Genomic DNA, 13,084 nt, shown 5'->3' on the forward strand with positions numbered 1-13,084 from the left:
TACGCCATTGCTTGGATTAGTTTTTGCCTGCATTACAATTAGTGATAGACTTAGCTGTCAATATTTACAGTTATATCGAATTCCAGTTGCCCAAAACTTCTTAAAAAACGATTAGAAACTGAAATCTCTGGCCATACAATAGATTATATTTCTATTTTGCTTCAAGTTGCTTGGATTAGTTTTGCCTGCATTACAATTAGTGATAGACTTAGCTGTCAATATTTACAGTTATATCGAATTCCAGTTGCCCAAAACTTCTTATAAAACGCTTAGAAACTAAAATCTCTGGCCATACAATAGATTATATTTCTATTTTGCTTCAATTCGTTACTCTGTCATACTTTAAGGTTAATGACGATGTAACATGGCCACTCTCTTACTCTAACCAAGTTATTTCAAGTTTGTAAATTAATTTTACACATTGGATGAATAAAATTTACGGATCTTTTTCCAAAAGTCACTGGATGTGAACAGAAAGCCAAAGGAATGGCCAGCACGGGGGTCGAACCCGCAACCTTGGTGTTATTAGCACCACGCTCTAACCGATTGAGCTAACCGGCCACTTTTGCCCCATATCTACTCTCTTTTAATGAACTTGCTCTAATTTTGAGCCAGCTACTGACCTCTCAAAGCTTGACCTGTCCACAGTGAAAGGTAAAATACGTTGAAAGTTGACTAATTTTAGAGAGCCCATCAAAAGCATAGGAACCAATCTTAAATGAGAATTGACAAGCTTTTTTTATATTATCAGCAATATGTTGCCACCAACCACTCTAACTTGTCACGTGATGAGCCAGTAAATTACGCCATTGCTTGGATTAGTTTTTGCCTGCATTACAATTAGTGATAGACTTAACTGTCAATATTTACAGTTATATCGAATTCCAGTTGCCCAAAACTTCTTAAAAAACGCTTAGAAACTGAAATCTCTGGCCATACAATAGATTGTATTTCTATTTTGCTTCAATTCGTTACTCTGTCATACTTTAAGGTTAACGACGATGTAACATGGCCACTCTCTTACTCTAACCAAGTTATTTCAAGTTTGTAAATTAATTTTACACATTGGATGGATAAAACCTACGGATCTTTTTCCAAAAGTCACTGGATGTGAACAGAAAGCCAAAGGAATGGCCAGCACGGGGGTCGAACCCGCAACCTTGGCGTTATTAGCACCACGCTCTAACCGATTAAGCTAACCGGCCACTTTTGCCCTATATCTACCCTCTTCTAATGAACTTGCTCTAATTTTGAGCCAGCTACTGACCTCTCAAAGCTTGATCTGTAATCAGTGAAAGGTAAAATACGTTGAAAGTTGACTAATTCTTAGAGAGCCCATCAAAAGCATAGGAACCAATCTTAAATGAGAATTGACAAGCTTTTTTTATACTATGAGCAATATGTTGCCACCAACCACTCTAAATTGTCACGTGATGAGCCAGTAAATTACGCCATTGCTTGGATTAGTTTTTGCCTGCATTACAATTAGTGATAGACTTAGCTGTCAATATTTACAGTTATATCGAATTCCAGTTGCCCAAAACTTCTTAAAAAACGCTTAGAAACTGAAATCTCTGGCCATACAATAGATTATATTTCTATTTTGCTTCAAGTTGCTTGGATTAGTTTTGCCTGCATTACAATTAGTGATAGACTTAGCTGTCAATATTTACAGTTATATCGAATTCCAGTTGCCCAAAACTTCTTAAAAAACGCTTAGAAACTGAAATCTCTGGCCATACAATAGATTATATTTCTATTTTGCTTCAATTCGTTACTCTGTCATACTTTAAGGTTAACGACGATGTAACATGGCCACTCTCTTACTCTAACCAAGTTGTTTCAAGTTTGTAAATTAATTTTACACATTGGATGGATAAAACCTACGGATCTTTTTCCAAAAGTCACTGGATGTGAACAGAATGCCAAAGGAATGGCTAGCATGGGGGTCGAACCCGCAACCTTGGCGTTATTAGCACCACGCTCTAACCGATTGAGCTAACCGGCCACTTTTGCCCCATATCTACTCTCTTTTAATGAACTTGCTCTAATTTTGAGCCAGCTATTGACCTCTGAAAGCTTGATCTGTCCACAGTGAAAGGTAAAATACGTTGAAAGTTGACTAATTCTTTGAGAGCCCATCAAAAGCATAGGAACCAATCTTAAATGAGAATTGACAAGCTTTTTTTATATTATGAGCAATATGTTGCCACCAACCACTCTAACTTGTCACGTGATGAGCCAGTAAATTACGCCATTGCTTGGATTAGGTTTTGCCTGCATTACAATTAGTGATAGACTTAGCTGTCAATATTTACAGTTACATCGAATTCCAGTTGCCCAAAACTTCTTAAAAAACGCTAAGAAACTGAAATCTCTGGCCATACAATAGATTATATTTCTATTTTGCTTCAAGTTGCTTGGATTAGTTTTGCCTGCATTACAATTAGTGATAGACTTAGCTGTCAATATTTACAGTTATATCGAATTCCAGTTGCACAAAACTTCTTAAAAAACGCTTAGAAACTGAAATCTCTGGCCATAAAATAGATTATATTTCTATTTTGCTTAAAGTCGCTTGGATTAGTTTTGCCTGCGTTACAATTAGTGAAAGACTTAGCTGTCAATATTTACAGTTATATCAAATTCCAGTTGCCCAAAACTTCTTAAAAAACGCTTAGAAACTGAAATCTCTGGCCATACAATAGATTATATTTCTATTTTGCTTCAATTCGTTACTCTGTCATACTTTAAGGTTAACGACGATGTAACATGGCTACTCTCTTACTCTAACCAAGTTGTTTCAAGTTTGTAAATTAATTTTACACATTGGATGGATAAAACCTACGGATCTTTTTCCAAAAGTCACTGGATGTGAACAGAAAGCCAAAGGAATGGCTAGCATCGGGGTCGAACCCGCAACCTTGGCGTTATTAGCACCATGCTCTAACCGATTGAGCTAACCGGCCACTTTTGCCCCATATCTACTCTCTTTTAATGAACTTGCTCTAATTTTTAGCCAGCTACTGACCTCTCAAAGCTTGATCTGTCCAGAGTGAAAGGTAAAATACGTTGAAAGTTGAATAATTCTTAGAGAGCCCATCAAAAGGATAGGAACCAATCTTAAATGAGAATTGACAAGCTTTTTTTATATTATGAGCAATATGTTGCCACCAACCACTCTAACTTGTCACGTGATGAGCCAGTAAATTACGCCATTGCTTGGATTAGTTTTTGCCTGCATTACAATTAGTGATAGTCTTAGCTGTCAATATTTACAGTTATATCGAATTCCAGTTGCCCAAAACTTTTTAGAAAACGCTTAGAAACTGAAATCTCTGGCCATACAATAGATTATATTTAAATTTTGCTTCAATTCGTTACTCTGTCATACTTTAAGGTTAACGACGATGTAACATGGCCACTCTCTTACTCTAACCAAGTTATTTCAAGTTTGTAAATTAATTTTACACATTGGATGGATAAAACCTACGGATCTTTTTCCAAAAGTCACTGGATGTGAACAGAAAGCCAAAGGAATGGCCAGCACGGGGGTCGAACCCGCAACCTTGGCGTTATTAGCACCACGCTCTAACCGATTAAGCTAACCGGCCACTTTTGCCCTATATCTACCCTCTTCTAATGAACTTGCTCTAATTTTGAGCCAGCTACTGACCTCTCAAAGCTTGATCTGTAATCAGTGAAAGGTAAAATACGTTGAAAGTTGACTAATTCTTAGAGAGCCCATCAAAAGCATAGGAACCAATCTTAAATGAGAATTGACAAGCTTTTTTTATACTATGAGCAATATGTTGCCACCAACCACTCTAAATTGTCACTTGATGAGCCAGTAAATTACGCCATTGCTTGGATTAGTTTTTGCCTGCATTACAATTAGTGATAGACTTAGCTGTCAATATTTACAGTTATATCGAATTCCAGTTGCCCAAAACTTCTTAAAAAACGCTTAGAAACTGAAATCTCTGGCCATACAATAGATTATATTTCTATTTTGCTTCAAGTTGCTTGGATTAGTTTTGCCTGCATTACAATTAGTGATAGACTTAGCTGTCAATATTTACAGTTATATCGAATTCCAGTTGCCCAAAACTTCTTAAAAAACGCTTAGAAACTGAAATCTCTGGCCATACAATAGATTATATTTCTATTTTGCTTCAATTCGTTACTCTGTCATACTTTAAGGTTAACGACGATGTAACATGGCCACTCTCTTACTCTAACCAAGTTGTTTCAAGTTTGTAAATTAATTTTACACATTGGATGGATAAAACCTACGGATCTTTTTCCAAAAGTCACTGGATGTGAACAGAATGCCAAAGGAATGGCTAGCATGGGGGTCGAACCCGCAACCTTGGCGTTATTAGCACCATGCTCTAACCGATTGAGCTAACCGGCCACTTTTGCCCCATATCTACTCTCTTTTAATGAACTTGCTCTAATTTTTAGCCAGCTACTGACCTCTCAAAGCTTGATCTGTCCACAGTGAAAGGTAAAATACGTTGAAAGTTGAATAATTCTTAGAGAGCCCATCAAAAGGATAGGAACCAATCTTAAATGAGAATTGACAAGCTTTTTTTATATTATGAGCAATATGTTGCCACCAACCACTCTAACTTGTCACGTGATGAGCCAGTAAATTACGCCATTGCTTGGATTAGTTTTTGCCTGCATTACAATTAGTGATAGACTTAGCTGTCAATATTTACAGTTATATCGAATTCCAGTTGCCCAAAACTTTTTAGAAAACACTTAGAAACTGAAATCTCTGGCCATACAATAGATTATATTTAAATTTTGCTTCAATTCGTTACTCTGTCATACTTTAAGGTTAACGACGATGTAACATGGCCACTCTCTTACTCTAACCAAGTTATTTCAAGTTTGTAAATAAATTTTACACATTGGATGGATAAAACCTACGGATCTTTTTCCAAAAGTTACTGGATGTGAACAGAAAGCCAAAGGAATGGCAAGCACGGGGGTCGAACCCGCAACCTTGGCGTTATTAGCACCACGCTCAAACCGATTGAGCTAACCGGCCACTTTTGCCCTATATCTACTCTCTTTTAATGAACTTGCTCTAATTTTGAGCCAGCTATTGACCTCTGAAAGCTTGATCTGTCCACAGTGAAAGGTAAAATACGTTGAAAGTTGACTAATTCTTTGAGAGCCCATCAAAAGCATAGGAACCAATCTTAAATGAGAATTGACAAGCTTTTTTTATATTATGAGCAATATGTTGCCACCAACCACTCTAACTTGTCACGTGATGAGCCAGTAAATTACGCCATTGCTTGGATTAGGTTTTGCCTGCATTACAATTAGTGATAGACTTAGCTGTCAATATTTACAGTTACATCGAATTCCAGTTGCCCAAAACTTCTTAAAAAACGCTAAGAAACTGAAATCTCTGGCCATACAATAGATTATATTTCTATTTTGCTTCAAGTTGCTTTGATTAGTTTTGCCTGCATTACAATTAGTGATAGACTTAGCTGTCAATATTTACAGTTATATCGAATTCCAGTTGCACAAAAGTTCTTAAAAAACGCTTAGAAACTGAAATCTCTGGCCATAAAATAGATTATATTTCTATTTTGCTTAAAGTCGCTTGGATTAGTTTTGCCTGCGTTACAATTAGTGAAAGACTTAGCTGTCAATATTTACAGTTATATCAAATTCCAGTTGCCCAAAACTTCTTAAAAAACGCTTAGAAACTGAAATCTCTGGCCATACAATAGATTATATTTCTATTTTGCTTCAATTCGTTACTCTGTCATACTTTAAGGTTAACGACGATGTAACATGGCTACTCTCTTACTCTAACCAAGTTGTTTCAAGTTTGTAAATTAATTTTACACATTGGATGGATAAAACCTACGGATCTTTTTCCAAAAGTCACTGGATGTGAACAGAAAGCCAAAGGAATGGCTAGCATCGGGGTCGAACCCGCAACCTTGGCGTTATTAGCACCATGCTCTAACCGATTGAGCTAACCGGCCACTTTTGCCCCATATCTACTCTCTTTTAATGAACTTGCTCTAATTTTTAGCCAGCTACTGACCTCTCAAAGCTTGATCTGTCCAGAGTGAAAGGTAAAATACGTTGAAAGTTGAATAATTCTTAGAGAGCCCATCAAAAGGATAGGAACCAATCTTAAATGAGAATTGACAAGCTTTTTTTATATTATGAGCAATATGTTGCCACCAACCACTCTAACTTGTCACGTGATGAGCCAGTAAATTACGCCATTGCTTGGATTAGTTTTTGCCTGCATTACAATTAGTGATAGTCTTAGCTGTCAATATTTACAGTTATATCGAATTCCAGTTGCCCAAAACTTTTTAGAAAACGCTTAGAAACTGAAATCTCTGGCCATACAATAGATTATATTTAAATTTTGCTTCAATTCGTTACTCTGTCATACTTTAAGGTTAACGACGATGTAACATGGCCACTCTCTTACTCTAACCAAGTTATTTCAAGTTTGTAAATTAATTTTACACATTGGATGGATAAAACCTACGGATCTTTTTCCAAAAGTCACTGGATGTGAACAGAAAGCCAAAGGAATGGCCAGCACGGGGGTCGAACCCGCAACCTTGGCGTTATTAGCACCACGCTCTAACCGATTAAGCTAACCGGCCACTTTTGCCCTATATCTACCCTCTTCTAATGAACTTGCTCTAATTTTGAGCCAGCTACTGACCTCTCAAAGCTTGATCTGTAATCAGTGAAAGGTAAAATACGTTGAAAGTTGACTAATTCTTAGAGAGCCCATCAAAAGCATAGGAACCAATCTTAAATGAGAATTGACAAGCTTTTTTTATACTATGAGCAATATGTTGCCACCAACCACTCTAAATTGTCACTTGATGAGCCAGTAAATTACGCCATTGCTTGGATTAGTTTTTGCCTGCATTACAATTAGTGATAGACTTAGCTGTCAATATTTACAGTTATATCGAATTCCAGTTGCCCAAAACTTCTTAAAAAACGCTTAGAAACTGAAATCTCTGGCCATACAATAGATTATATTTCTATTTTGCTTCAAGTTGCTTGGATTAGTTTTGCCTGCATTACAATTAGTGATAGACTTAGCTGTCAATATTTACAGTTATATCGAATTCCAGTTGCCCAAAACTTCTTAAAAAACGCTTAGAAACTGAAATCTCTGGCCATACAATAGATTATATTTCTATTTTGCTTCAATTCGTTACTCTGTCATACTTTAAGGTTAACGACGATGTAACATGGCCACTCTCTTACTCTAACCAAGTTGTTTCAAGTTTGTAAATTAATTTTACACATTGGATGGATAAAACCTACGGATCTTTTTCCAAAAGTCACTGGATGTGAACAGAATGCCAAAGGAATGGCTAGCATGGGGGTCGAACCCGCAACCTTGGCGTTATTAGCACCATGCTCTAACCGATTGAGCTAACCGGCCACTTTTGCCCCATATCTACTCTCTTTTAATGAACTTGCTCTAATTTTTAGCCAGCTACTGACCTCTCAAAGCTTGATCTGTCCACAGTGAAAGGTAAAATACGTTGAAAGTTGAATAATTCTTAGAGAGCCCATCAAAAGGATAGGAACCAATCTTAAATGAGAATTGACAAGCTTTTTTTATATTATGAGCAATATGTTGCCACCAACCACTCTAACTTGTCACGTGATGAGCCAGTAAATTACGCCATTGCTTGGATTAGTTTTTGCCTGCATTACAATTAGTGATAGACTTAGCTGTCAATATTTACAGTTATATCGAATTCCAGTTGCCCAAAACTTTTTAGAAAACACTTAGAAACTGAAATCTCTGGCCATACAATAGATTATATTTAAATTTTGCTTCAATTCGTTACTCTGTCATACTTTAAGGTTAACGACGATGTAACATGGCCACTCTCTTACTCTAACCAAGTTATTTCAAGTTTGTAAATAAATTTTACACATTGGATGGATAAAACCTACGGATCTTTTTCCAAAAGTTACTGGATGTGAACAGAAAGCCAAAGGAATGGCAAGCACGGGGGTCGAACCCGCAACCTTGGCGTTATTAGCACCACGCTCAAACCGATTGAGCTAACCGGCCACTTTTGCCCTATATCTACTCTCTTTTAATGAACTTGCTCTAATTTTGAGCCAGCTATTGACCTCTGAAAGCTTGATCTGTCCACAGTGAAAGGTAAAATACGTTGAAAGTTGACTAATTCTTTGAGAGCCCATCAAAAGCATAGGAACCAATCTTAAATGAGAATTGACAAGCTTTTTTTATATTATGAGCAATATGTTGCCACCAACCACTCTAACTTGTCACGTGATGAGCCAGTAAATTACGCCATTGCTTGGATTAGGTTTTGCCTGCATTACAATTAGTGATAGACTTAGCTGTCAATATTTACAGTTACATCGAATTCCAGTTGCCCAAAACTTCTTAAAAAACGCTAAGAAACTGAAATCTCTGGCCATACAATAGATTATATTTCTATTTTGCTTCAAGTTGCTTTGATTAGTTTTGCCTGCATTACAATTAGTGATAGACTTAGCTGTCAATATTTACAGTTATATCGAATTCCAGTTGCACAAAAGTTCTTAAAAAACGCTTAGAAACTGAAATCTCTGGCCATAAAATAGATTATATTTCTATTTTGCTTAAAGTCGCTTGGATTAGTTTTGCCTGCGTTACAATTAGTGAAAGACTTAGCTGTCAATATTTACAGTTATATCAAATTCCAGTTGCCCAAAACTTCTTAAAAAACGCTTAGAAACTGAAATCTCTGGCCATACAATAGATTATATTTCTATTTTGCTTCAATTCGTTACTCTGTCATACTTTAAGGTTAACGACGATGTAACATGGCTACTCTCTTACTCTAACCAAGTTGTTTCAAGTTTGTAAATTAATTTTACACATTGGATGGATAAAACCTACGGATCTTTTTCCAAAAGTCACTGGATGTGAACAGAAAGCCAAAGGAATGGCTAGCATCGGGGTCGAACCCGCAACCTTGGCGTTATTAGCACCATGCTCTAACCGATTGAGCTAACCGGCCACTTTTGCCCCATATCTACTCTCTTTTAATGAACTTGCTCTAATTTTTAGCCAGCTACTGACCTCTCAAAGCTTGATCTGTCCAGAGTGAAAGGTAAAATACGTTGAAAGTTGAATAATTCTTAGAGAGCCCATCAAAAGGATAGGAACCAATCTTAAATGAGAATTGACAAGCTTTTTTTATATTATGAGCAATATGTTGCCACCAACCACTCTAACTTGTCACGTGATGAGCCAGTAAATTACGCCATTGCTTGGATTAGTTTTTGCCTGCATTACAATTAGTGATAGTCTTAGCTGTCAATATTTACAGTTATATCGAATTCCAGTTGCCCAAAACTTTTTAGAAAACGCTTAGAAACTGAAATCTCTGGCCATACAATAGATTATATTTAAATTTTGCTTCAATTCGTTACTCTGTCATACTTTAAGGTTAACGACGATGTAACATGGCCACTCTCTTACTCTAACCAAGTTATTTCAAGTTTGTAAATTAATTTTACACATTGGATGGATAAAACCTACGGATCTTTTTCCAAAAGTCACTGGATGTGAACAGAAAGCCAAAGGAATGGCCAGCACGGGGGTCGAACCCGCAACCTTGGCGTTATTAGCACCACGCTCTAACCGATTGAGCTAACCGGCCACTTTTCCCCTATATCTACTCTCTTTTAATGAACTTGCTCTAATTTTGAGCCAGCTATTGACCTCTGAAAGCTTGATCTGTCCACAGTGAAAGGTAAAATACGTTGAAAGTTGACTAATTCTTTGAGAGCCCATCAAAAGCATAGGAACCAATCTTAAATGAGAATTGACAAGCTTTTTTTATATTATGAGCAATATGTTGCCACCAACCACTCTAACTTGTCACGTGATGAGCCAGTAAATTACGCCATTGCTTGGATTAGTTTTTGCCTGCATTACAATTAGTGATAGACTTAGCTGTCAATATTTACAGTTATATCGAATTCCAGTTGCCCAAAACTTCTTAAAAAACGCTTAGAAACTGAAATCTCTGGCCATACAATAGATTATATTTCTATTTTGCTTCAAGTCGCTTGGATTAGTTTTGCCTGCATTACAATTAGTGATAGACTTAGCTGTCAATATTTACACTTATATCGAATTCCAGTTGCGCAAAACTTCTTAAAAAACGCTTCGAAACTGAAATCTCTGGCCATACAATAGATTATATTTCTATTTTGCTTCAATTCCTTACTCTGTCATACTTTAAGGTTAACGACGATGTAACATGGCCACTCTCTTACTCTAACCAAGTTATTTCAAGTTTGTAAATTAATTTTACACATTGGATCGATAAAACCTACGGATCTTTTTCCAAAAGTAACTGGATGTGAACAGAAAGCCAAAGGAATGGCCAGCACGGGGGTCGAACCCGCAACCTTGGCGTTATTAACACCACGCTCTAACCGATTGAACTAACCGGCCACTTTTGCCTCACATCTACTCAATTTTAATGAACTTGCTCTAATTTTGAGCCAGCTACTGACCTCTCAAAGCTTGATCTGTCCACAGTGAAAGGTAATATACGTTGAAAATTGACTAATTCTTAGAGAGCCCATTAAAAGCATAGGAACCAATCTTAAATGAGAATTGACAAGCTTTTTTTATATTATGAGCAATATGTTGCCACCAACCACTCTAACTTGTCACGTGATGAGCCAGTAAATTACGCCATTGCTTGGATTAGTTTTTGCCTGCATTACAATTAGTGATAGACTTAACTGTCAATATTTACAGTTATATCGAATTCCAGTTGCCCAAAACATCTTAAAAAACGCTTAGAAACTGAAATCTCTGGCCATACAATTGATTATATTTCTATTTTGCTTCAATTCGTTACTCTGTCATACTTTAAGGTTAACGACGATGTAACATGGCCACTCTCTTACTCTAACCAAGTTATTTCAAGTTTGTAAATTAATTTTACACATTGGATGGATAAAACCTACGGATCTTTTTCCAAAAGTCACTGGATGTGAACAGAAAGCCAAAGGAATGGCCAGCACGGGGGTCGAACCCACAACCTTGGCGTTATTAGCACCACGCTCTAACCGATTGAGCTAACCGGCCACTTTTGCCGCATATCTACTCTCTTTTAATGAACTTGCTCTAATTTTGAGCCAGCTACTGACCTCTCAAAGCTTGACCTGTCCACAGTGAAAGGTAAAATACGTTGAAAGTTGACTAATTCTTAGAGAGCCCATCAAAAGCATAGGAACCAATCTTAAATGAGAATTGACAAGCTTTTTTTATATTATCAGCAATATGTTGCCACCAACCACTCTAACTTGTCACGTGATGAGCCAGTAAATTACGCCATTGCTTGGATTAGTTTTTGCCTACATTACAATTAGTGATAGACTTAGCTGTCAATATTTACAGTTATATCGAATTCCAGTTGCCCAAAACTTCTTAAAAAACGCTTAGAAACTGAAATCTCTGGCCATACAAAAGATTATATTTCTATTTTGCTTCAATTCGTTACTCTGTCATACTTTAAGGTTAACGACGATGTAACATGGCCACTCTCTTACTCTAACCAAGATATTTCAAGTTTGTAAATTAATTTTACACATTGGATGGATAAAACCTACAGACCTTTTTCCAAAAGTCACTGGATGTGAACAGAAAGCCAAAGGAATGTCCAGCACGGGGTCGAACCCGCAACCTTGGCGTTATTAGCACCACGCTCTAACCGATTGAGCTAACCGGCCACCTAGCTCCATATCTACTCTCTTTTAATGAACTTGCTCTAATTTTGAGCCAGCTACTGACCTCTCAAAGCTTGATCTGTCCACAGTGAAAGGTAAAATACGTTGAAAGTTGACTAATTCTTAGAGAGCCCATCAAAAGCATAGGAACCAATCTTAAATGAGAATTGACAAACTTTTTTTATATTATGAGCAATATGTTGCCACCAACCACTCTAACTTGTCACATGATGAGCCAGTAAATTACGCCATTGCTTGGATTAGTTTTTGCCTGCATTACAATTAGTGATAGACTTAGCTGTCAATATTTACAGTTATATTGAATTCCAGTTGCCCAAAGCTTCTTAAAAAACGCTTAGAAACTGAAATCTCTGGCCATACAATAGATTATATTTCTATTTTGCTTCAAGTCGCTTGGATTAGTTTTGCCTGTATTACAATTAGTGATAGACTTAGCTGTCAATATTTACAGTTATATCGAATTCCAGTTGCCCAAAACTTCTTAGAAAACGCTTAGAAACTGAAATCTCTGGCCATACAATAGATTATATTTAAATTTTGCTTCAATTCGTTACTCTGTCATACTTTAAGGTTAACGACGATGTAACATGGCCACTCTCTTACTCTAACCAAGTTATTTCAAGTTTGTAAATTAATTTTACACATTGGATGGATAATACCTACGGATATTTTTCCAAAAGTCACTGGATGTGAACAGAAATCCAAAGGAATGGCCAGCACGGGGGTCGAACTCGCAACCTTGGCGTTATTAGCACCACGCTCTAACTGATTGAGCTAACCGGCCACTTTTGCCCCATATCTACTCTCTTTTAATGAACTTGCTCTAATTTTGAGCCAGCTACTGACCTCTCAAAGCTTGACCTGTCCACAGTGAAAGGTAAAATACGTTGAAAGTTGACTAATTCTTAGAGAGCCCATCAAAAGCATAGGAACCAATCTTAAATGAGAATTGACAAGCTTTTTTTATATTATCAGCAATATGTTGCCACCAACCACTCTAACTTGTCACGTGATGAGCCAGTAAATTACGCCATTGCTTGGATTAGGTTTTGCCTGCATTACAATTAGTGATAGACTTAGCTGTCAATATTTACAGTTACATCGAATTCCAGTTGCCCAAAACTTCTTAAAAAACGCTAAGAAACTGAAATCTCTGGCCATACAATACATTATATTTCTATTTTGCTTCAAGTTGCTTGGATTAGTTTTGCCTGCATTACAATTAGTGATAGACTTAGCTGTCAATATTTAC

The 13,084-nt window shown here is 36.8% G+C and overlaps 6 non-coding genes across 6 annotated transcripts; all 6 read right to left on the minus strand.

Annotated features, from left to right (window-relative positions):
* Nucleotides 1-487: 487 nt before the first annotated feature.
* TRNAI-AAU (transfer RNA isoleucine (anticodon AAU)) lies at nt 488-561 on the minus strand. Its single transcript has one exon. It is a non-coding gene; the product is annotated as a tRNA-Ile (tRNA).
* Nucleotides 562-1,131: 570 nt separating this feature from the next.
* On the minus strand, nt 1,132-1,205 carry TRNAI-AAU (transfer RNA isoleucine (anticodon AAU)). Its single transcript has one exon. It is a non-coding gene; the product is annotated as a tRNA-Ile (tRNA).
* A 2,335-nt stretch (nt 1,206-3,540) lies between these two features.
* On the minus strand, nt 3,541-3,614 carry TRNAI-AAU (transfer RNA isoleucine (anticodon AAU)). Its single transcript has one exon. It is a non-coding gene; the product is annotated as a tRNA-Ile (tRNA).
* Nucleotides 3,615-6,594: 2,980 nt separating this feature from the next.
* On the minus strand, nt 6,595-6,668 carry TRNAI-AAU (transfer RNA isoleucine (anticodon AAU)). Its single transcript has one exon. It is a non-coding gene; the product is annotated as a tRNA-Ile (tRNA).
* Nucleotides 6,669-9,648: 2,980 nt separating this feature from the next.
* On the minus strand, nt 9,649-9,722 carry TRNAI-AAU (transfer RNA isoleucine (anticodon AAU)). Its single transcript has one exon. It is a non-coding gene; the product is annotated as a tRNA-Ile (tRNA).
* Nucleotides 9,723-11,096: 1,374 nt separating this feature from the next.
* TRNAI-AAU (transfer RNA isoleucine (anticodon AAU)) lies at nt 11,097-11,170 on the minus strand. The gene has a single exon. It is a non-coding gene; the product is annotated as a tRNA-Ile (tRNA).
* Between the last annotated feature and the right edge of the window lie 1,914 nt (nt 11,171-13,084).

Source organism: Anomaloglossus baeobatrachus, chromosome 4, assembly GCF_048569485.1.
Source record: "Anomaloglossus baeobatrachus isolate aAnoBae1 chromosome 4, aAnoBae1.hap1, whole genome shotgun sequence".
Lineage (NCBI taxonomy): Eukaryota > Metazoa > Chordata > Amphibia > Anura > Aromobatidae > Anomaloglossus > Anomaloglossus baeobatrachus.